Source organism: Dipodomys merriami, unplaced genomic scaffold (assembly GCF_024711535.1).
Source record: "Dipodomys merriami isolate MVZ:Mamm:240054 unplaced genomic scaffold, mDipMer1.0.p SCAF_3, whole genome shotgun sequence".
In the NCBI taxonomy this organism is placed as follows: Eukaryota; Metazoa; Chordata; class Mammalia; order Rodentia; family Heteromyidae; genus Dipodomys; species Dipodomys merriami.
Genome location: NW_027204492.1, coordinates 74,621,211 through 74,646,449, shown reverse-complemented (window position 1 = coordinate 74,646,449; position 25,239 = coordinate 74,621,211). Strand labels below are relative to the sequence as shown.

The 25,239-nt window shown below is 34.9% G+C and overlaps 1 non-coding gene across 1 annotated transcript; it reads left to right on the top strand.

Moving 5' to 3' along the window:
• Nucleotides 1–338: 338 nt before the first annotated feature.
• LOC138840618 (U6 spliceosomal RNA) lies at nucleotides 339–445 on the top strand. Its single transcript, XR_011376170.1, has one exon. It is a non-coding gene; the product is annotated as a U6 spliceosomal RNA (small nuclear RNA).
• The last annotated feature ends 24,794 nt before the right edge of the window (nucleotides 446–25,239 follow it).

Genomic DNA, 25,239 nt, shown 5'->3' with positions numbered 1-25,239 from the left:
GGCTAGAGAGGTTGAGCATTTCTTCATGTGTCTATTGGCCATTCTTATTTCCTCTTCAGAGAAGTCTCTCTTTAAGTCTTTAGTTGTTAATCAGGCAGTTGTTTCTTTGAGGATTTGTTGTTGGAGGATTTAGTTTTTTTGAGTTTTAAGTATATTTTAGATATGAGACCCTTGTCCATTGTATGGCTAGTGAAGATCTTCTCCCAGTCCGTGGGCTTTCTGTTGATCTTGCTAGCTATGTCCTTTGCCATGCAGAAGCTCTGCAGTTTCATGCAGTCCCATTTATCCAACCTTTCTTTGATTTGTTGTGCTTCTGTGCCTCTATTAAGAAAATTTCAGTGCTTGCTTCGGCAGCACATATACTAAAATTGGAACGATACAGAGAAGATTAGTATGGTCCCTGCACAAGGATGACACACAAATTCGTGAAGCGTTCCATATTTTTACATAGGTCCCATGGTTTCCCTTATTTGCAATAACTTGTACATGTCTGAGTGAAGCAGAAAAGGTTGATGTTAGGGAAATGAACCCTAAGGTATGTATTCAAATGTTTTTTTTCTTTCATGCAATTGTTTCTAATACATATATAAGATTATTTCTTTGTTGCTTTGTATGTCCCTCTCCCATGGTATAACTCCTGCTTTCACTGTATTTGATGTCGGTATAATTTGTGGAGGGCAAGGGAAAAAACAAATCGCTTAAATAGGGATACAGGTGAACCCATTGCAGCAATGAGATGTATAAGTCATTATGTCGAAAACGAACTTTACAACTTTGGTGGGGTAGGGGAGGAGGATTGGGTGGGGGGACGGGGGAGGATGGGAAGCAATGAGAAGGGGGAACAAAGGAGGAGGCTACAATGCTTGATAAAAAATGTACTCATTATCTTGCCCATGTTATTGTAACCCCTCTGTACAGTATTTTCACAATAAAAAAGAAAGAAAAAGAAAAAGAACATTTCAGCCTGTGCCAAGAAGCCCTAGAGCTTCTCCTATTCTTTCCTGTAATGTTTTAATGGAGTCTGCTTTTATTTCGAGGTCTTTGATCCATTTGGAGTTGAGTTGATTCTGGTGCAGGGGGATATATATGGATCTCGTTTTAGTTTTCCACAAGTGTTTAACCAATTTTGCCAGCACCATATACTGAAAAGGCTGTCTTTCTTCCATTCTATTTCTTTAGCTCCCTTGTCAAAGATTAGGTGGCTATAGGTCTGTGAATTCATTTCTGGGTCTTCAGTCCTATTCCATTGGTCCTCAGGTCTGTTCTGGTACAAGTCCCAAGCTGTTTTGATTACTATGGCATTGTAGTAGAGTTTGACATTTGGAATTGATTCAGAAACATTGAAATTATACCCTGCATTCTCTCAGACCACAAGGGAATAAAATTAGAATTCAACACCAAAAGCCACCAAAGGGAATCTTGTAACACATGGAGGCTGAACAACACACTGTTGAACCACCAGTGAGTCATGGAAGAGATTAGAAAGGAAATACAAATGTTGATGATATTCGACAAAAATGATCACACAAATTGCCAGCTCCTCTGGGACACATCAAAGGCAGAACTCAGAGGCAAGTTTATAGCTCTGAGTTCCTACATCAACAAATTGGAAAGATCTGAAACAATTTAATGAGGCACCTAAAGCTTCTTGAAAAATAACAGCAAGCTAAACCCCAATCCAGTAAACAGAAACAAATAATTAAAAATAAATCTGAATTAAATTAATTAGAGTTCAGAAAAACTATAGAGTTAACAAAACAAAGAGTGAGTTCTTCAAAAAAAATTAACAAAATTGACAGACCCTTAGCAAATCTTATGAGAAAAAGAAGAGAACACACCCAAATAAACAAACCCAGAGATGGGAATGGAAACTTCACTACAGAAACAGCCAAGATTCAGAATATCATAAGGGGATACTTCTCAAACCTTTATGCTAATAAGTTTGAGCATCTGAAAGATATGGACAAATTTCTAGCAAATATTGACATGCCCAAATAAACCAAGATGATTTAAAACAACTTAACAGACACATATCAAGCATCAAAATAGAAGCAGCAATAAAAGTCCTCCCACCCAAGAAAAGTCCAGGACCAGATGGATTTATAGCTGAATTATACAAGGCCTTCAAAGCAGAACTCAAACCAATACTCCTCCATCTCTTTAATGAAACTGAAAGCAAAAATTCACGACCACATTCTTTTTATGAAGCCAGCATAACCCTCATCCCAAAACCAGGCAGGGACTCATCAAAGAAAGAGAACTGTAGACCCATTTCTTTGATGAATATCGATGCAAAACTTCTCAACAAAATCTAGGTCAATCAACTTCAACAACTCATCAAAAGAATCATACACCACGATCAAACAGGATTCATTTCAGGAATGCAAAGCTAGTTCAATATATATAAAACAATATTATTAATCACATAACAAGAGCAAGGAGAAGAACCACGTGGTTATCTCAATAGATGCAGAAAAAGCATTTCACAAGATCCAACACAGCTTAATGATGAAGGCTCTGGAAAAACTAGAAATCCATGGAGCATTCTTCAATATAATAAAGGCTGTATATGACAAACCTACAGCCAGCATTATACTTAATGGCGAAAAACTAAAGGCATTTCTTCTAAATTCAGGAACGAGACAAGGATGTCCACTCTCCCCACTCCTCGTCAGCCTAGTATTAGAATGCCTAGCTACAGCAATAAGACAAGATGTAAACATAAAGGGGATCCAAATAGGGAAGGATGAAGTAAAACTCTCCCTCTTTGCAGATGACATGATCTTGTATTTAAAGAACCCCATGTACTCCACCCCCAAGTTACTTGAGCTGATCGGAAACTTTGGCAAAGTAGCAGGGTACAAAATTAACCCTCAGAAAACAATGGCTTTCCTGTATGCCAATAATGAGAAAAGCACAGCTGAAATTAGGAAAGCAACCCCTTTTGTAATAGCCCCAGAAAAAATATAATACTTAGGAGTTAACGTAACAAAAGAGGTGAAGGATCTGTATGACAAAAACTTTAAAAACCTTTTCAAGGAAATTAAAGCAGAACTAAGAAAGTGGAAAAACCTCCCAGCTCCTGGATTGCCAAAGTCTATCTACAAATTCAATGTGATGTCTAAAATAGAAGAAGCAATCCAAAAAGTCATATGGAACAATAAAAGACCCTGAACAGCAAAACAATCCTTAGTAGAAAGAACAGCGCTGGAGATATAGCCCATTTTAATTTATAAACGTTCATAGAATTTGTTGTTTTGAAGTTGTAAGCATAAATTGTAGTGGACCTAATTAGTTTGATTTTTCAGCTATCATGAATGGACCAGAAAAATATTTTTTAATTAACCTACAGGATTTGCATGAGCAGCTTGAGAATACTCAAAGAGAAAGGCAGGAATGGTGTGAGCAGGCAGAGAACACTCAAAGAGAACTACAGGAATCCCACGAATGGGAGGAAGCTAATCAAAGAGTAATACAGGAATTGAGAGAGCAGGAAGAGAATAAACAAAGATCACTAAAGGCATTCATGGAATCCATTAACAAAGAGCTGAAGGAAGTCAGGGAGACCACAAAGGGAATGCTGAATGAAACACAACAGAAGGAATGGGAGTCCAAGGAAACCATAACCAATCAACTAAGTGATTTGAGAACAAACACTGAACACCAAATTAAGGAAGTAAAGAAGTTCATACAAGATCTAAAACAAAGCTTCAACAAAGAATTTGAAGCCATCAAAGCTGACCAATTAGACGGAAAAGAGATAAAAAACAAAGTAGAAAGTCTTGACAGCAGGTTAGACCATGCAGAAGATCAAATCTCAGGGATTGAAGACAGCCTAGATATTATAGAGAAAGAACATACAACCATCCAAGACAAGTCCAAGAAATATGATAGATCTATCCAACACTTGGAAGACATTATCTAAGGATGATGGGTGTAGAGGAGCACCTAGAAACAGAAGTTAATGGTCTAGGAAATTTGTTTAACAGGATCCTAGCAGAGAACTTCCCAAACATGCAAAAAGATAGGCCTATTCAGATAAAAGAAGCTTTTAGAACCCCAAATAGACCAGACCAGAATAGGACATCCCACCTTCACATTATAATCCCCACAGGATCAACTCAGACCAAGGAAAAGATCCTTAAAGCTGTCAAGGAGAAAAGATCAATCACCTATAAAGGGAAACCAATTAGAATCACCTCAGATTTCTCAGCAGAGACAATCAAAGCAAGAAGAGCCTGGAATGATGTATGCCATGCCATAAAATCAAACAACTATCAACCAAGAATACTGTACCCAGCTAAACTCTCCTTCATAACTGAAGGCCAAATAAAATCCTTCCATAGCAAAGAAAAATTGAAACAATACATCTCCACCAAACCAGCCCTACAAAAGATTCTTAAAGATGTCCTACACATAGAAAACCAACAAGACCACAATAAAGGCCAACAAACTGCACCCAAACTGAGAATCCAAGAACCATAAGAAGAACCCAGTTTTCACAGCCCCCAAGAAGGTGAATAACATGGCAGGAACTCCCAAATACCTCTCAGTCCTATCTCTTAACGTTAACGGACTGAACTCTCCAATTAAACGACAGACTATCTAGTTGGATTAAAAATCAAGATCCTTCTATCTGCTGCCTTCAGGAGTCACATCTTGCCCGTAAAAACAAACACATTTTCAATGTTAAAGGCTAGAACAAAATCTACCAAGCAAACGGCCCCCATAACCAGGCGGGAGTTGCAATCCTAATATCAGATAAAATAGACTTCAAATTAAAATTCATGAGAAGAGATAAAGAAGGTCGCTACATACTAATTAAAGGATCTCTCCTTCAGGAGGATATTACAATTCTAAATATCTATTCGCTAAACAATGGAGCACCCAAATTTATCCAAGAAACACTACTTTCCCTCAAATCCCACATAGATCCAAAGACATTAATTGTTGGGGATTTTAACACACCACTCTCCCCACTAGATAGATCAACTCGGCAAAAACTCAACAGAGAAACCACAGATCTAAACAGCTGCATAGATCAACTAGATTTAACAGACATCTACCGAACATTTCACCCAGCAGCATCTACAGGTTTTTCTCAGCAGCACATGGAACATTTTCTAAAATAGACCACATTTTAGGCCACAAAGCTTTCCATATACCACATTGTTTTAGTTTAAAATGATCTGTATTTATGTGAAGAAGAGTGGATTCAGTGTTGAGAAGTTCATAACATTTGCTTAATCTGTACCATTTGCAAAGAAAAAATTGTTGACACTAATAAAAAAATGTGAAAGCTGGCACTAGTGGCTCATGCCTGTTATCCTAGCTTACTCCAAAGTCTGAGATCTGAAGATAGTAGTTCAAAGCCAGCCCAGTCAGGAAATTCTATGAGCCTTTTATCTCCAATTAACCTCAAGAAAACAGGAAGTGGCTCTGTGGCTTAAAGTGGTAGAGCATTGCTTTGAGAGAAGAAGCCCGAGGACAACACCCAGGACTTGAGTTCAAGCCCTATGACTTACAGAAAAAAAGAAGTGAACAATATTTTTCACATATTTCCTTTTATCTACTGTAATATTTTAAATTCTTTCAAATAATGCCATAATTATGTAAACTAAAATTAATAGAATTTTAATACATTTTATAAATATAAAGAAATAAGTGAGAGAAACATGAAATGTTTGTTTTATCTTTGAAAAATTTAACCCCTATTAACTCTATTCTATCCAGATATATCCTTTACATTGTATATTCTTTTATACTTTAAAAACATTGAAATTATTCCTAGAAACATATAATTTACAAATACACTAAAGCTTATATAGTTAAAAAAAATACTATCTTTGGGGCTAGGAATGTGGCTTAGTGCTAGAGTGCTTGCCTTGCATGCATGAGGCCCTGGGTTTGCTTCCTCAGCACCACATAAGCAGAAAAAGCCAGAAGTGGCACTGTGACTAAGTGGCAAACTGCTAGCCTTTAGCTAAAGAGCTGAGGGACAGGTCCCAGGCCCAGAGTTCAGTTTGTAGACATTAAATAGGTGTCAAATGTTTGTAGCTCCCACCTGTAATCCTAATTACTCAGTAGGCTAAAATCTGGAGGGTTACTGCTCAATGCTAGCACAAGAAGAAAAGTCCATGAGACTGGAACTGCAAAATAACTAACAGGAGCTGGTTGTCCAACATAAAATACTAGTAACAAGCAAATCAATCAATAGATAAAGGTCATTCCTCACCTAATTATGATGAAGTAACAATATTGGCTACATAAAGTAATAAAACAAGTAAATTATTACCCGCTAAAAACACACTTATATGTATTAGAAAGATAGAGAAATAAGAAAACTGGGTAAGTAAAAAGATAATATGCTTCATTTTCTGCCTTTAATATTGGTTTTAAATTTACTAAATTTCCTTTGCCAAAAATAATAAAAAACAAAGAAAATTAAAGTACAATAAAACAAAGGGGAATGGAAATTTGGGTGTGCACAGATGAATAAAGTGAGAATTTCTCATGTCACTTGGCTCAGCACCAGTAAATAATATTCAAGTTAGAAAAAAAGACATTTTGAAATTTGGTACACTTGAAATTCTTTGTATAGGATGGTATGTCTTTCCAGAAAGACTATTAATATCTTTTATACAGTAAGATAACAATAGTTAAACATAATGCATTATTTCAAAACAGCAAGAAAATTTTGAATGTTCTCAACACAAATGATAAACAATGTTGTAGATACTACCCTAACCATTTTTACGGTACATAATGTATAGGTGAATTAAAAATTCACATTATATTCCATAAATATATAATTATTAAACATCAACCCATAAATTTAAAAATTGTATGCTATTGTGCAATGATTGTTGAAATCATTTGATCCAAAACCCACATTTGTTTTCCAATTATATTCCAAAATCTGTTTGGGGCATGTCAGTTACTTAGACAGTTGTTGAATATTTCATAAGACATTTAAGCAATATAAAAATAAAACATCAGAGAAAACCTGGAGGAAAAGAAATGACTTATTTTTCACTTAGTAGAGCAAATGTCTTCTTTAACTTTCTTAATAGCACCCTCTCTTGTTTTAAATGGTGTCATTCTGAGTACCTGAGTCTCATATTTTATGGTTTTATAATTTGTAACATCTGGCAAAGATCAAGGATTTTCACTTTCCACCTCACAGATGTCCTTGCAAACTGGAACACAATTTAAATGGTTTACATATGTATATATTACTCCATTAGTGCCCAATTAAAAATACATCTGACATCTGGCAGACAATGAGGTGCTTCAGATAATCCAAGTGAACGGATCAAGGATAGAAAATTGTGCTAGTACTACTTATGAATTCATGGCAGGTTTTGTCACTATTAGAAATGTCATTATTGCTTTATAGATTTAATTCTGTGTCTATGCTTTTACTAGTATAGCTGTGCTGTATTTTTTCTAGATTAAATGTCATGTTTTCTACAAGTATGTTGTTTATTTTTCTAATAGAAATTATCTGTAGATGGAATACAATGATAATAGTTAAATACACAACACAGACTTAATGGTGTATAGCATGTGATTGTCTTCTATATGTTGAGGTTTTATGTGATCTGAATTTTTGAATAGTATATCCATTTCCATAGATATTCTAAGAAGGAAATAAGGAATTAACCTACACACTGTATTAATCAGAACTGCCCAGATAAACAGAATGATAGAGTGGGTATAAGATTAGATGGTTATTTTAATGAATTGGCTCCTGAATTATTCTGGAGAGTGTTGAATCTGCTTGGCAAGATAATAGTCGAGGGACCTAAGCAAGAGTCATGTGGCAACACAGGTCCAAAAGCAATCTGAAGGCAGAATTTCTTCTTCCTCAAGTGACTTCATTCTTTGCATTGAAAATATTGGATTGATTAGATGAAACATATCCATATGATGAAGGGTACAATTTTTACTCAAAAATTTACTAATTTAAATGTCATCCCTATGAAAAGTTATACTATATATGCATATATCTTTATTGTCATAGCTAAACTGATTTTTTCCCCTGTGAAATTCCCCATTTATTTTATTTCTGATAGGCAACAGCATAGTTTTGTTTTGTTTTTTAAATTTTATCCTACATGGTCATCACAGACAGAAAGAAGCAAATAGACATTTAAAAAGAAAAACCTTTATGAATAAATGATACTGGCTGGAAAGTATATTTAGGAACAGTTGAAAGCAAATATAACTAAAAGAGACAGCGTAGAAAGAGGAGCAGCCATGAGGTTGGGGTTTGGAAGACAATAAAAATGAAAGCTGCCAGAAATTTGTTTAAAAATATACTAGTAACTTAGTATCACTTTTTTTGTAATAGCCACTTTAAAATCTTGAATTCAGAAAAGGCTCTTCTCCTAGGAGAAATCACTTTTAGGAAAAATTCCATCACCTGCATTTCTCTCCCACAGCACAGAAAAGAATGCAATCACTACAGTCCTTATAGAAAAAGAGAACTCTTTCAGTGCTATGCAGAAACACATATAATGATTAGATATTAGAGCTCTGGGTTATTAAAGCTACAAACCAGCAATACATTTTTAGTATTTTAGGAAAAGAAGCTTGATCAATATTATCGATTTTTTTTTACTTCTCCAGCTTCATTAGTACAAAGTAAAATCAGAAACATTGACTTATATCAACTGATTAACATCCAGCAAAATTAAAACTGTTAGATGGAAGGGAATTGATGAAATAGTGGGCTCACATCCTTTGTACTAATAAAAAGACATGAATATTAATTTGCTTTTAAGTTAAAACATTGAAATGTGTCAAAATACAGAACTCAAGTCTGCAGTTGTGTGGCACACCATCAAGAGCTCAGATAAGCCTCCAAGGACAATGAAATTCTCTCCCAACATCTACTGTAAGAACAGCAAGCTACTAGCTTAACCTTTGCACCCTAAAATGTAACAAATGCCTTCTAATTCTCTCTTGTCTAAAAAGGAAATAAATATTTAAAATTTAACATTGCACAATGAATTTCACATTTCTTTGACATTCAAACACATTACTCTTGCATAGATTCCAATGAATTCATGCAGATGGAGTTAAATCAAATCACTCTTTTGTGTTTCTAATGAATATTTCTTTGTTTTGATTGTGAAAATTTCAAATTTCTGAGTGACATATTTATTGTTTAAGAGGGCATCTGGGACCACAACTGAATTAATGCTTACTAAATGATTCATAATGGAGAATGGATATATTAGAAAGAAAAATAATGTGATATCAGTTTGACTGTCAAGATAAAGAGAGCTGAAGATTAGTCAAATGTATTTGACCATCAGGTCTGTGTAACAAAACCTCAGTAAGACCCCTGGACACAGGACAATAATCTGTGCATATTACTCCAGACCAGGATGCTTGGATAGTCATACACATTCTGGTTTCATGGAGGAGGATACAAAGCTTTGAATAAGAGAGCTTCCTAAACCTCATCCTGTATGCCTATTCTATTGGTTAGTCTTATTGTATTGAATTTAGTTATTGAAAGTAGTACTTCTCTAAATACTGTGTTGTGCTAATGAAATAGCAGACCAAAGGGTAATGGGAACTTGCACACACATACATGTAGAAGGTCAGAATTATGGGTGACCTGGGAAACATAATGGGGCTGATATGAGTAGTAAGGGTACTCAACTCTCTTTCAGACTTCTTTGCCCTTTATAAACTCTGGCTTAACTCTGGGTGCTGTCAAAATTACATGTTTCAATCATAGGTCTAAACCAATAAAAGACTTATTAGGAATAAAAAATAAATAGAAGAGCATATTTTAATGTCAGCTACTCAGTATGATACAACATATGCTCGCCACAATCACCTTTTTATATTAAAGTCCTGCTCAGGATATTATGAAAAAGAGGAAGAAAATGCAAATGTTTAGTCATTAATAATAAACAAAGAACAGTTTTAACTACCATTCATTACAAGAGAAGAAACAGGACAAGACATTGGTTTATTTGCTGGCACATGCACATGCGCACTCACACACATGCATGCACACACACACACACACACACACACACACACACACACACACACACTAGCATAAAGACTCAAGAAACAGGCTACTGATATTTAGATTGATATTCACCTAGGATCAAGTTGTAACTGAGTAGTCAAAGAGAGTGACAATAAAAAGAATCAGATACAAATAAAAAATAATAGCCAGGTATTTTTTTGTTAAATACCCTTAAAAGAGATTGTACAAGTGGCTGACACTTATAATCCTGTCTACTCAGGAGACTGAGATCTGAGGATCCTGGTTCAAAGACAGCCTAGGCAAGAAAGTCCATGAGATTCATTTCCAATTACCCATCAAACCCCTCAAAGTAGAACTGTGTCTTAAGTGGTAAAGTGCTAACATTGAGCAAAAAATTTGAGGGACATTGCCTAGGCTTTGAATTCAAGCCCAAGGGCCAGAACAAATAATTTTAATATTGATAATGATAATGATAATAATAATTATAAACATCTTAAGGGGAAGTGATAGTTGAATTGATAACAGTTGTGTTATGAGCTTGATACATTTCTATGGAATATGCCAATAACTGTAGCAGTAAATTCTTGAAAACTTTAAAAAATTTCACAAGCCTACAAAATAGAAAATATTTGTCAAATATTTACCTGACAATAGATTAATATCCACTATAAGCAGATCTAGAAATTAAATACTGAAGGAACAAATAATTTTGTTCAGAAGTAGTAAAATTAATTAAACAGACTTCTTAAAAGAAGTACAAAGGTCCAATAAATATATAAAGAACTATTAAACATACTTAGATATAAAGGAAATGAAAATAAAATTGAGATTCTAACTTACCCTAGTCAGTATAGTAGACATCAGGAATATTAACAAATGCTGACTAGGATGTGGCAGGAGGAACTCTAACACACTGATGGTGGAAATATAAATAAATGAAGTTTTTATAAAAACCAGCCTGGAGGTTCCTCATAAAACTAAAAATATCTATCTATCTATCTATCTATCTATGTAATCAAATTCTTTTTTATTTATTTAAATAAAGACTATTTAATAGATATGATACAAAACACACAACAACTTGGGTTAGCTTTTGAGCAAAACAAAAGAAAATGATTCCTATAATTAAAAATGCAGTAGGTGAAAAGCTTTCCTAACAATTTTCTTTGGAGAATCAAGTTAGAGTATTAGAATTTAGTCTTAATCTCTTGTCTCTGCTTTTCCTTGAGTTAGTTTTCAATCCTGGCCATCAGCAAAAGAGTCAGTCTATGAATTTCCCAAGCCTGAAATGAGATTGTATCTGTCCATATTTAATAGTCAAGGCCCAGGATTAGTATTGAACTAACTCTTGTAAAGATGCATATCTAGGGCCCAGCGCCGGTGGCTCAGGCCTGTAATCCTAGCTACTCAGGAGGCTGAGATCTGAAGATCACGGTTCAAAGTCATCCCAGGCAAGGAAAGTCAGCAAGACTCTTATCTCCAATAAACCACTAGAAAACCGGAAGTGGTGCTGTGGCTCAAGTGGTAGAGGGCTCGCCTTGAGCTGAAGAGCTGAGGGACAGCGCCCTAGGCGGGAGTTCAAGCCCCACAACCTAGGGGGAAAAAAGATGCATATCTAAAAGAAGGAATGTATGCACACACACACACACACACACACACACACACACACACACACACACACACACACACACACACACACACACAGAGCAATATTATTCAGGGCTGGACCTTGAATGCTCCCTAACCTCTCTTTTCTCTGTTTCTCTCCATCTCGCCATCTTTCTGTCTTTCTGTCTCTCTGTCTCTCTCTATCTCTCCCATACACACACAATCTCTCTAACACTCCCCCTCCCTTTTCCTCTCTCTCTGTCTCTCTCTGTCACTCTCTCTCTTTCTCTCTCCTGCCTCTCTTCTCTCCTCCCCTCCCATGAGGTGGAACAGCTTTGCTCTAACGTGGCTCTAGGACATTGCTGTATAGTATTCTTTTCCACAATTACCCTGAAACAATGGAAGTAGGTGAATATGATCAGTAATCTCCAAAATTGTAAGTCAAATAAATTCTTCCTACATCAAATTGATTTTTCAAGTATTTTGTCATAGCAGTATAAAATGACTAACAGACATCTGTGTCTTTGTATATGTGAATGTGAGTGTGAGTGTGTACAGGCCCATGCATATGTATTTCTATTTTTGTTCTGGTTAGTAGCACATATTTTATATCAAGAAACAGTGATTCAATGTCTTCCATCAAGTCAATGTGTTATATATTTGAGATTAGAATTCATTTTCTGATGTTTTTTTAATATGTGACTGTCATTTATAAAATTAAAGAGTAATATAATTAATGCTTCCACAATAATGTTAGTTAACACATCCATCCATAAATTTAACTTTAAAAGAGTATATTATCTGATCATATCATATTTTTCAAGCACTGAATATATTTAAAGATATGGACTATTATATTAGTTATTGAACATGTAACAGAAACTACTTGTAATGATTATTCTGTATGTTTTAAACATAGAAATTTGTAGCTGTTTATTTAATGTCCTACATTAGCTGATTTTTAAAAATGTGAATATAGCATTAACCAAGAAATAAAAATAAATTCCTTCATTTTTTTCCCATAAAATCAATTTTTAAGATAGATTTTCTATAGCAATTTCTGTGGCAAAAATCACTGATTTTCTTCAATGTTTGTGTCGCTTGCCTATTTGGGAGAATGTATTCTTTTTCAAGATCAAAGAAATGGTAAAGCACATACATATAAGCCATGAGGAAGAATTTTGAGAAATGCTAAGAAAGAATAGCAGCACAGACCTTCCATAAAAGAATCAGAAAAAATAGAAAATTACCTCTTGGGTTCCTTCAGCGTAGGGAAACTAAAAGGGAAATATATTGCAACCTCTTGGATGTAAGAGGCAAGTTAAAAAGCAAACAGTAAGTTTATCATACATGTATTTGGAATTTAGTATGGATGCATCTCATTCACTTTCACAGAAAGAATCCTTTTTTGCTTCTGTTTCTTACAAAGAAATTTATACCTCTTATCCTAAATACAAATTTAATGTAGGTTGATTATTATTATAGCTATGTGTCTGCCTATTTATTAATCTAAACATTCTACAATATTCTATATCTTGTACAAATTAATGACAAAAGTTATAAATCTATGATTAAAACACAGGTGGAGGTACAGATTTTAAATTTAAACGAGGAAAGGTGGGTCTATGCATTCAAGAAACAAATGGGTTCTTTAGTGTTTTTACTCTACGGTGATTCTAGCTTTTACATTCAAAGCCTAACTATTAGTAGTACATTTAATTTATATCCTGACTAAATTAATTGCTATACTTTTTCCAAGTTCAAAAAGATTTTCCTTTTACTTAGCTCTCAAGCAAAAGTATTAACTTGCTGTAGGTATTGCTACCTTTCTTCATAAAGAGGGATAAAAGTGTGCAATTAACTTCAGACATTGCCTTAGAAAGTTCATACCAGGCAATTTCAAGGCAGCAATTGCTTGATGATATATTTCTTCTTACCTTAATTTTAGTTCCTGAAAGCATTATTGGTGCCACTTGACTAATTGTGATGTCAAAAAGGAACATACAATATTCATCTTTGATGCAAAGCATGGACTTCAAATAAAATTATTACAAGTTCTTATGAGTGTTTGTGTCTTCACACAGTCAGAGGCGATTGTCATGTTGTGGAAAGGCCATCCCAACATGGAAAGGCCACATATGGGCACCGCACTTGTCATCATTGGCTCATCCAAGGATTTGGGTTTGATCATCACAAGCTAGTTGCCACTATGTGAATAATGGAAGGTCCAAATGTTCCTGATCTAAGTGTTGCTATTGAACTCCTGAACTCAACCTCTCCAGTTTGTCCCTAAATATCTTATAGATAAATAGTTCCATCATATTTACTCCATTGTGCCCAAATTTCAGTCTATCATTTGTAAGCACAACATAGGAGTATTTTACACCTTGAAATCAGAAAATCAGGTGTAGAATCACCTCCACCCTTTATCAATGGCTCATTTGGGCACTATTTGAAACATTATTATGGTTGGACAAAAATTATTGACACAGGCATACAAGTGAAGTCAAAGAGAAGAATATATGTCTGTCTTGTCCTGTACCAAGTCATTTCCATTTGAGTAAAGAAAGGCTGTTAATATGCAATCTAAGCTGTGTTGCATTAAATTGTGTTTTAAGGCTTGTGATCTTTTACTTTTGATCTAGTTCTTTAGTTAGAACTCCATTTTGTTACAAAATTTTAATTTATTATCATAAGTGTCGGGTCACACCCATTCCCCAGCCTCCCTTAGCCCTGGAGACAATCAGATGCAGGGGGGAGTCAAGTCAAGCAGGAAAACTCAAACTCATTTATTAACACACAGCAAGCACTTTTTTAAAGCAAAAGAGAGTGGGTGGCATGGGAGGGGAGGAAGAGGAGCCAATCACTGTAAAGGTCACACCCTATCATGCACCTAAGCTTCCATGGGCTGGTTACTCACTGAAGGTAAAGCAAATTGGGTTCTGCTCACTCAACTCCCTCTCAGCGCCATCTTTGCTGCCCATGTGCTCTACAGCAAATCGGGCTCTGCCCACTCAACTTCCTCTTAGCACCATCTTCGCTGACCACGTGTCCCACACATAAGTAGTGATACAAAAAGAGTTTTCAATTCAACATGCCAGTTTATAAGCATAATGCATTTTAATCAAAACACCCCATTCATCAGCCTCACCTGTCATTCCCAACCCAACTTATCCCCTCAATTTTCCTAGTTTCCTAGGCCATGCATTGAATATTATAACTGCATTCTCCCCACATCCTCACTTCATTAGAACACATCTTAAGTTCTACACGTAACTATACTTTTCCTAAGGTAAATTAAATGATGCATAATGCTCCCTTTTATTACATTCTGGAATATTTGGACATATATCGGGTCTCATATATTCTTTGCTTTAGAGAAGTAAAGGTTGATGAGCATAACTCTCAATTTAAGTTTGTTATTATTAGGAAACTGCCATAGGAGGAATATTTTTAGGAATTTGAATTAACAGGATGAAGTTCTGATCATCAAAAGATTGGTTTGAAGGTACCAAGTTTGCATATGTCTACACAGCCATTGTTTCTCCTAGTCACTATGCCATGTTTAAACAGATTATTTATGTCATAACTTCTCATTTACATTTGTATTCATATGAATGCCTGTTTCTATGGATTACATTAGGTTGATACTGCATATTTTTAAAATAAAAAATTAGTTTCCAGGCTATCTACAATAATATTCACCATAAAAAAGAAGGAATAAAATAAAGGCAATCAAGAGAACCTATGTGATTTGACATCATTTGTATTTCTAATTTTCTTTTAGTCCAGTGATAGTGTCAAAATTTGAGATATGGTCATAGATCAAACTTGATTAATATTTTGGAACATTTAAAAAATACATGTTTTTTTCTTTATTGTAATGATCCAGGGACTTGAATTCAGGACTTAGGCACTGATCTTGAGCTTTTGTGCTCAAGGCTAGTGCTTCCTCACTGGAGCTGAATCTCAATTTTTGGTTTTTGGGTGATTAATTAGAGATAAGAGTCTTATGAACATTCCTGCCCAGGTTGGCTGTAATTTGTGAGTTTTAGATCTCTGTCTCCTGAGTAGCTAGAATTGCTTGCTAGGAGGTAGTAGCTTGGAGCCACTATAACTGGGTAAATATCTATCTATCTATCTATCTATCTATCTATCTATCTATCTATCTATCTCTAGCTAGCTAGCTATCATCTCTTTATCTTTATGTAGGAATTCAATTCAACATGTCAGGTTGTGTATAATGCATCTTGATTAATATCACCTGTTTCACCATTCTCCACACTGTCCATCTTTTCCAACCTAATCCATCTCCTCAATTTACCCAGTTTCATTTTCACATATGTACATTGAATATTGTAACTAAATTTGCCAACCATTTTCTCTCCATTTGTCTGCCTCCCATCCTCTTAACTTCAATCTGACATCATCCACACACATTCCAGCTTTCTGATATTTATTTTGTTGAACTGTGTTAGTTATTCAAAAATTACATGATTGGAATCCTCCGTGCATAGTCAATAAATTTGTGTGTATATGCATATTATCCTCTATATCTATATCTACCTATCTAAATGATATATTTATTTCTACATATAAGTAAAATGTGTTTTTCTCATTTGTACATATATAAGCACATATTTAACCTAATATTTAAATAAAACATGCACACATAATGTGGTATATATTACATTATATATACATTATATTACATGATGTGATATATATTACATTTTCCAGTTGTCCATATGTGGATGTACAAGGGTCTTTTCTTTACAGTATCCTTATGTGTAATCTTTTGGATAACATCCAAGAAATGTGTATCATAGGGTAGTTATACTCAAGTGTTTTACAAGTCTTCCACAATGTTTTTACCATTTCTTTGAACCATTTAAGAAAAGTTATTTTATTTCACTGCCTCCAGGATTTAAGTTTATGTTAGCCTGAAATGTGCAATTGGTATACATTTATTTGCTATATTGAGTACTTGAGACAATAGATAAAAATGATAAAAAAAAAATAGTGAGTTCTAGATCTTAAATTTGCAATGCAGAAAGGAGACCAACTGACTAATAAGACAATATAATATAGGATAGTAGTGAGGAGGATAGTGTGTGCATGCATAGATGTGTACAGCTGGTTTCTCACCTGTAATTAAAAAAGGAAAGTAATGTATGTACTCTGGGGATAGAAATGATTTAAGGCAGATTTTCTTTAAACTTGATGGTGGAGGCAAGTACAGCACACCCGCCTACTTTTCCTTCCTAACCAGCAATTACAGACACTGTAATCTCCTTATGGAGTAGGTGCATATTTGATTTGCTAATTTTTGCCTAGCTCTTTACTACTCCCTTTGATTTCCCTGATCTCACCTTTTCTCTCTACTCTGGCCCTATTATTATAAGTATTTTGCTGCCCACTCCCTACATATTACATAATTCAATGCAGAAAAGTTAGAAACAGTGGTAAAATATGCTATGTACATGTGAAACCCCATCTCTGTCCTGCTGCTAATGAACATTGATGTAGGCAAAAAAAACTGATTAATTTTTTTTTTACTGGTGAATCAAGAAATGAGCTCTTTAAGGATAGACATTATTTTAGCATCAAGAGCTTGCAAATTTGTAGTTTGGGTTTTAATCACATTAATATAATGTAAACAGCTAGCTGGATTAAAAAATGACCTGTCATAATCAAATGATTTAGAAAAGCAGTATGATTACATGAAATTATAATGACTTGTTTCCTATATTAAAAAATCTCTAAAATGTAGTCATTTCTAAAAAATATTATGTGAATAAAATGGAAAGAGCCTGAGAAATATCCTTGACTTCTGATCATTACATTTCCACGTTATTAACAGTCGTTTCTAGTTAGAAGGCAAATATAAATTAGTTTATTCTGTTTGAGGGAAGGATAATCTACTCTTCTAAATAATGAGCTATAAAATAATGTGTGGGTATACATACAAAATGATAAATATATGTTCCAAACACTAAACAGAGCACTTTAATATGTTATTGTAATTTTCCAATAATTTTCTTTGTTCTAGTTATTGCAGAGGGAGCTAGAAATAGATGTAAGCATGATTTAAAAACCATCAAAGACTATGTCTTTAATTAGTTTTATTTTTTTAGGGAAAGAAAAATTATCTTCACTCAACTGGATGTATATATCCTCACAATACTGCAGTGTATTCTGGGGGTTTAAAACCAAACAAGCAAGAAACATGCAGAATCAAAACAAGTTTAAGCAAAGTATCATGTATATGCCTATCCTGTGAAACTATATTGTATCATGTATGTGTAATGGGCAAATACAGTGCAATATAAAGTATAGAATGATTTAAAATAATCGTGTTAGAGTCATGGCTCAGGCAGTAGAGCACCAGCAAATGAGCAAAAGCATCAGGTACTGAGTTCCAGTCCCAGTCTTGGAAAACAAACAGAATATGAGCACATTGCTGATTAATGATAGTAAGACAGGAGTAGAGGTGACAAAGAAACACATGAGCTAAAAAAATCCCTAACATCAAAAATTCAAGAATACTCCTGGGGGGTACATAGCTGTAAGAATTTTTACTAATAATGGGAGAAGACATTTGTTCACTTATTATGCTTATTATATTTGTAATTATATTTTAACAATCAAATAATACATACTGAGTATTAAACAAATCAAGAAAAGCAGAGTACCAGTGCCTCACTCCTGTAATCCTAGCTACTCTGGAGGCTGAGATCTGAGGATCACGGTTCAAAGCCATCCAGGCAAGGAAAGTCCATGAGACTCTTACCTCCAATTAACCACCAGAAAATTGGAAGTGGTGCTGTTGGTCAAGTGGTAGAACACTGGCCTTGAGTGGAAGAGCTGAGGGACAGCGCTCAGGCCCAGAGTTCAAGCCCCTCAACTGACATAAATAAATAAATAAATAAATAAATAAATAAATAAATAAATAAATAAATAAATAAAAATTTAAAAAGAAATCAAGAAAACATACAGGTAAGAAAGTACGCATTATCCTGCCCATGTGATTGTAACGCCTCTGTACAGTATGTTCACAAATAAAATTAAATTAAATTAAAAATTAAAAAAAAGAAAACATACAATATTTCACAATACAACAGAAGAGATAAGGCATATAGTTAATAATATGTTTTATTCACATGTGCGGAAATAGAACAATGGCACTTGTTGAGATCAGAATGGGGATGGAGGGAAGAAAGGGATGACTGGAAGTGGTGAGTCCAATCTAGGTATATTATACATATACATGAATGTGTTAAAATGAAACTCCTTCCTACAACTAATTATTTCTTTTTAATTTTAATTTTATTGTCAAGGTGATATTCATAGAGGTTATAGTGATATAAGTAAGGTAATGAATACATTTGTTGTCCAACTTGTTACCCCCTCCCTCATTTTTCTCCCATTTTCCCTCCCACCAAAACCCCCAAGTTGTACAAATCATTTCCAACATATTGTCTTGTATCACTGTTGCGTTGATTCCCCCTTTATCCTTTTTCTCACCTTTTTTTTTTGTTCCCCTTCCCTTCCCTAATTCAGATAAACGTGTATACAAAATCCAGTATACCAAAATCAAATAGAGTGACAACAGGGAATAAACACACACACATAGAATAGAGCTCCCCTATGACCCAGCAATCCCATTTTTGGGCATTTCCCCAAATGATCACAAACAAGGCCATACTAAAGCTACCAGCACAACTATGTTTGTTGTTGCATTATTTACCATAGCTAAGATATGGAACCAACCCAGATGTCTCTCAGTAGGTGAATAGATCAAGAAAATATGATATATATATATATATATGGTATATATATATATATATATATATATATATATATATACCATATGTATATAAGTATATATATACTTAAAATTTAAACGTGATCCTAATGCCCTTCATACTGGAAACTCATTTATTAGAAGATGAGTGGAAATGGTTCTCTTTGCTCTTGTTTAATATTGTTAAATGTAAGCATGAAAATTAAACTTAGGAGACGTCCATGAGCTATATTTTTCTAGAGATACTTCATACATGAAAGATCGTATTTTTCAAGTATTTTCTATTCTATAGTCACCACAAAACTAGTTATTTGTAACTTAGAGTGTCAAAAATAAATGTTTGTCTTTAAGTATTTATCCCACTTATTAATGGGGTGGTTGTTTCTTTGAGGATTTGTTTTGGGGGCATTTAACTGTTTCAGTTCTAAGTATATTTTAGGTATGAGGCCCTTGTCTATTTTATGTCTAGTGAAGATCTCCCAATCATTGGCTTTCTCCTGATCTTTCTAGCTATGTACTTTGCCATGCAGAAGCTCTGCAGTATAATGCAATCCTATTTGTCCAACCTTTCACTGATTTGTTGTGTTTCTAGGTCTTTATTAAGAAAATTTCAGCCTGTGCCAAGGAGCCCTAGAGTTTCTCCTGTTCCTTCCTGTCATGTTTTTAGGGTGCCTGCTTTAACTTCGAGGTCTTTGATCCATTTGGAGTTGATTCTGGTGCAGGATGATATATAAGGATCTAACTTTAGTTTTCTACAGGTGTTTAACCAACTTTGCCAGTGCCATTTACTGAAGAGACTTTCTTCCATCCTATTGTTTTGGGTCCCTTATCAAAGATTAGGTGTCTATAGGTCTGTGGGTGCATTTTGGGGTCTTCAGTTCTATTCCATTGGTCCTCAGGTCTGTTGGCTAAAGACTTAAAGAGAGACTTTTCTGAAGAGTAAATAAGAAGGCCAATAGACACATGAAGTAATGCTCAACTTCTCTGGCCATAAAATAAATGCAAATCAAAACAATACTGAGATTCCATGTCTCACCTCAGTTAGAATGGCTATAATCAAGAACTCTAACAACAACAGATGCTGGAGGGGATGTGGCCAGAAGGGGAACACTAATGCACTTTTGGCAGGAGTGTAAACTTGTTCAACACTCTGGAAAGCAGTATGGAGGTTCCTCAAAAGACTATACATAGAACTACAAAAATGCCAGAAGTATAGCTGTGACTCAATGGTAGAGTAGTAGTAGCCTTGAGTAAAAGATAGCTCCCAGGCCCTGAATTCATGGCCCAGAACCAGCACACACACACACACACACACACACACACACACACACACACACACCACCACCACCACCACCACCACCACCACCACCACCAACAACAACAACAACAACAACAACAACAACAACAACAAAGCTTCCTTCTGCCAAAGTGATTGTGCAGAAATAAGAACATGCCACACTGGCACCAGAGAGAACACAGGTTTAGTTTGAGAGTGAGAAATTTGATAAGATTCCATACCGAAATGTCTATCTCTTACAAAAGAAATGCCTGAGAGGAAAGAGTAGAAGGAGGGAGTGACATTTTCTAATAAGAAATATATTCATTACCTACAACATCTTAATAATGATACAATTATATCTTTTTATTTTTACTTATTTAGTTTTTACTTATTTTATTTATTTTTACTTATACAGTTGTGGGTCTTGAACTCTGGGCCTGAACACTGTCCTTCAGCTCTTCAGCTCAAGGCAAGCACTTTACCACTTGAACCACTGTGCCACTTCTGAGTGGTTTATTGGTTCAAAGAGTCTCACGACTTTCCTGCCTGAGCTGGCTTTGAATCACGATCCTCAGATCTCAGCCTCCTGGGTAGCTAGGAATACAAGAGTGACCCACTGGCGCCCAGTCAAATTATAACTTTTTAAAAAAGAAAATAAAATTAATGGTATAATAGGATATCATTATTACACTGGCTAAAATTAAACAGAATTAAGCAATATGCAGAAGTAAAAGAACTGGAACCACTCACAATATTTTAGAGAACCCAACTAGTACATTGTCTGTGATAATAATGTCTGCTGTTTCTTAAAACCTTAAAAATAATTTTGACATTTGGTCTGATACTTCCAGTCTAACAACATACTCCTAAAGTTGTTTAAAAACTATGACCACAAATACTTGCACATAATATTTCAATGAACTTTATCTTAGGAACTGCCAACTTGTAATCACTGAAATACAAACCAAATATTAAATCAATGAATTCAATTCTGGGCTTACCCTTTGACTAGAATAGTACTCACAATGAAAGGAGAAGGCTATTATTGATAGATGCATCAAAAGAGCTGGCATTTACTGTATGCTACCAAAGCCATGTACACATGGCAGCACACCACACCGATCATATCTCATTTAACTCCATGTATTATAAAACTTGAATATAAACTTGCTTGAGGTCATAGGGCAAACAGATGAGGTAAAAGGAAGACATAACTTTGTACATGATAGATATAGGTCTTAGCTTGGTTTTGTTTTTAAATACTAGGATGCATTTGCAAAATTTCTCAGTTAGTGATCTTTGTGAATGGTTACTTTTCACTTTATGTGAAAGACAATACTCAATCTTGGTGGATGAAACTAACATAAGCAAAAATAAAAAAGAAACTGAGCTCGGTTTTTATAGCCTTCTAGGAGATAAAATTATGATTCATCATCTTTTACTTTAATCATGTAACTAACCCCTCTGTACACTATTTTTACAATAAAAAACATATTATAAATTTTAAAAAGCATTAGTTTCTGATCTGTTCTTATTTCAAGACTGTGCCCTAATATTCTCCCTAAAGTGTAATTCTGCTTCTTTTGTGTACTGTATGAGATGGATTACCAAGTTTTTAAAAGTCAGTCTCATCAAAATTGTATTCAAGCTTATCTACCATCATTCACAACCTACATATTTAAATATTTGAATTTTCTCATTCAGCCAAGTTGCTATACTTCTTCTTGCTATGTTGCAATATCTACATTTCTACTTAGACATCTTTGCTCACACACAATTCTACATTGAGATGACCTCTACCCATATACAGTCTTAGTCTTGTAAACCCTCACATCCTCCAGATGTTTTACCAAGCATTACTTGTATGTCCAACAGACATGTATTACCTCTGTGCAGCTTTCTCTACTGCTGTATAACTGAATACCAAAAGCAACAACGTTATTAATTATCCATGACACTACAACATTATTAATTATCCATGACACTTTATGTTATAAAAAAGCCTTGAGGGACTGGGAAGGTGGCTCAGTGGTAGAGTGCTTGCCTTGCATGCATGAGGCCCTGGGTTCGATTCCTCAGTACCACATAAGCAGAAAAAGCCGGAAGTGGCGCTGTGGCTCAAATGGTAGAGTGCTATCCTTGAGCTGAAGAGCTGAGGGACAGCGCCCAGGCCCTGAGTTCAGGCCCCATGACCAGCAAAAAAAAAAAAAAAAAAAGCCTTGAAAACTATAGTCTGAGGGCAGATATTTAGAAATGGCTTTTGATAATGAGCACTGACCCTTCCTTGTGCCTTAAGTTAACAGAAAGCAAAATAAAAGCTAGGCATATCAGTCTGAATTTTATATGTATCCTCCTTACTTGGAATCCTTTCTTATACAATTACCTTGGGCTACAGGAAGAGAAAGACTTATTGGTAACACCTTTATGAGAAAAAACTGAGAACATCCATTACACTCGTGCAAACATACAGTAGAGTTTAGCAGTACAAATCTTACCCCAAATAAGTGGACAAGATGAAGCTACAAGCAAGGTAAGAGTAGGGACCAAATTATTTCCATGAAATTTATGACATTATGATGACAGCATTAATAAGTTCTCTAAAATTCCTCAGAGAATAGAAGTGAACAAATATTCAGCCAGACCACAGAGTATTTAGTTATGCATACGTGGTTTTATCTCCTGACCAAATTCTTCCTGTAACTATAAAACTCACCTCAGCACCTCCAAAAGAGCCTGAAATATTTTTTCTTCTTTCCAGGTGTGCACATGCTGTATAACAAATCTTTTTTCCCTTCAGTGTCCATTAATTATATAAGAGAATTGTTGGATATTTCTCTACATGTAAGTTCATCCTCGTTTATCCTTTCTAATCCCTGCTTATTTTTAAAACAATGTTCAACAGGTTTCATTATCCCACTCTCTATATGTAGGGTACATATGGAAGAACTATGATCTTATGTGCCCTTCTATATACTCTTTCTTTCCATTCTGACCCTTCTCTTGGATCCCCGACCTTCAATATTACTCTTTATTTGTTATATTGAGGCACCTGGACAGATTTGAAATGTTAGAACCATGAAGGGAACTGGACCACGTACCTAGAACTCTGGTTAACAGTCCCTTTTTCTAAATAGTTTTTGTACTTATTTGGCTCACAACTAAATCTAATGTACACTTAGCTCCCCTCAGAGATTACCTGTCATTGGCATCCAACTTGTTTGCTATTAATCTTCTCTCACTCACTCTCTTTAATTTTCAAACTATTTTTCAATGGTCAAATGTACCATTCTGGACTATCTAAGCAAAAAAATAAAACGCACAAAGTATGAAATCAGGGAATAGTTAAGTACAAAAATACACAAATGGATTAAAACATTGTTTATTAGTAGAAGTAAATAACTTTGTGTCCTGGTTTTTTGTTTTTACTGTGTATTCAATGTACTCACATGCACATCTGTGGGAGGGTGGAGGAAGGCACTAAATCAGAGGAAAAACTGTGAAAAGTGGAGTGCAATGGCTGCACTACACAGTAACGAAAGTGAACTATACAACTCATGGGTGGAGATGGGAGGGAGGGAATAGGAGATAATGAGGGAACAGATGACACTGTGAGAAAGGAAATGTATCTGAGGTATGTAAATGATATGACTTCACTGCATATCACCTCCAAAACAAAATAAAGTAAATCAGAAAAAAGAACCTTGAATCTCAATAAAGAGACAAAGGTTGAAATGAAAGGAGTGTGAAGCAGAGATCAAAGTAAGGTTAAATAAGCATTGTGACCATTTAGATAAGAATATTCAAATCAGAAGGAACAGGAATCTCACAGTAGTGTGCTGCAGAAAGGAAGAGCTTGATCTCATGAAGGCATAGTGATGATGACTGTCAGCATCACAACAGAAGAATAAATGAGTCAGAGAGCACAAAGGATGAGCCCAGTGAGAGTAAGTTTACAGAGAAACTTCAGGCACTGGTTTAGGATCTTGGTTTATTTCTGAAGGTAAAAGAAAGTTTGTCTCGTGGTAGGGTATTGAGAGTTGTTGAGTGGTTTTTATTTTTGATGAAGTTATTTTTTTCTTAAGAGAGTAATTATATTTTCTTTCCTTCATCAGAAATTGCCATCATGTGCTAAATTAAAACAGAATCATAAAGAGAAGCAAAAATTACAACAATAAGAAAAGGGGAAAGAAGAGAAACAGCCCCTTTTTCTCCATCTCTTTAGTGCTGTCAGCAGCTCTGCTTGGCTACTGAACCTGTCACAAGGAAGTACTAAATGAATGTGTGCTACATGGTATTCATTAGAGACAGGTTTTTATATCTTTAAAAGTTCCCTTTAAAGAATAATCTATGGAATCATTTTTTAAACATTATTTATTTCTCAACAGAGAGGAAATTTATTTCATTCAGGTAGAAAATGTCTCTTGCTCTCTAAAAGTGTTTTTCTATTTTGAAAATTATACTTTTTAATCACCATAAAAACCTAAATGCAAAAAGAGCATTTTAGTCCAGGACAGAATACCATAA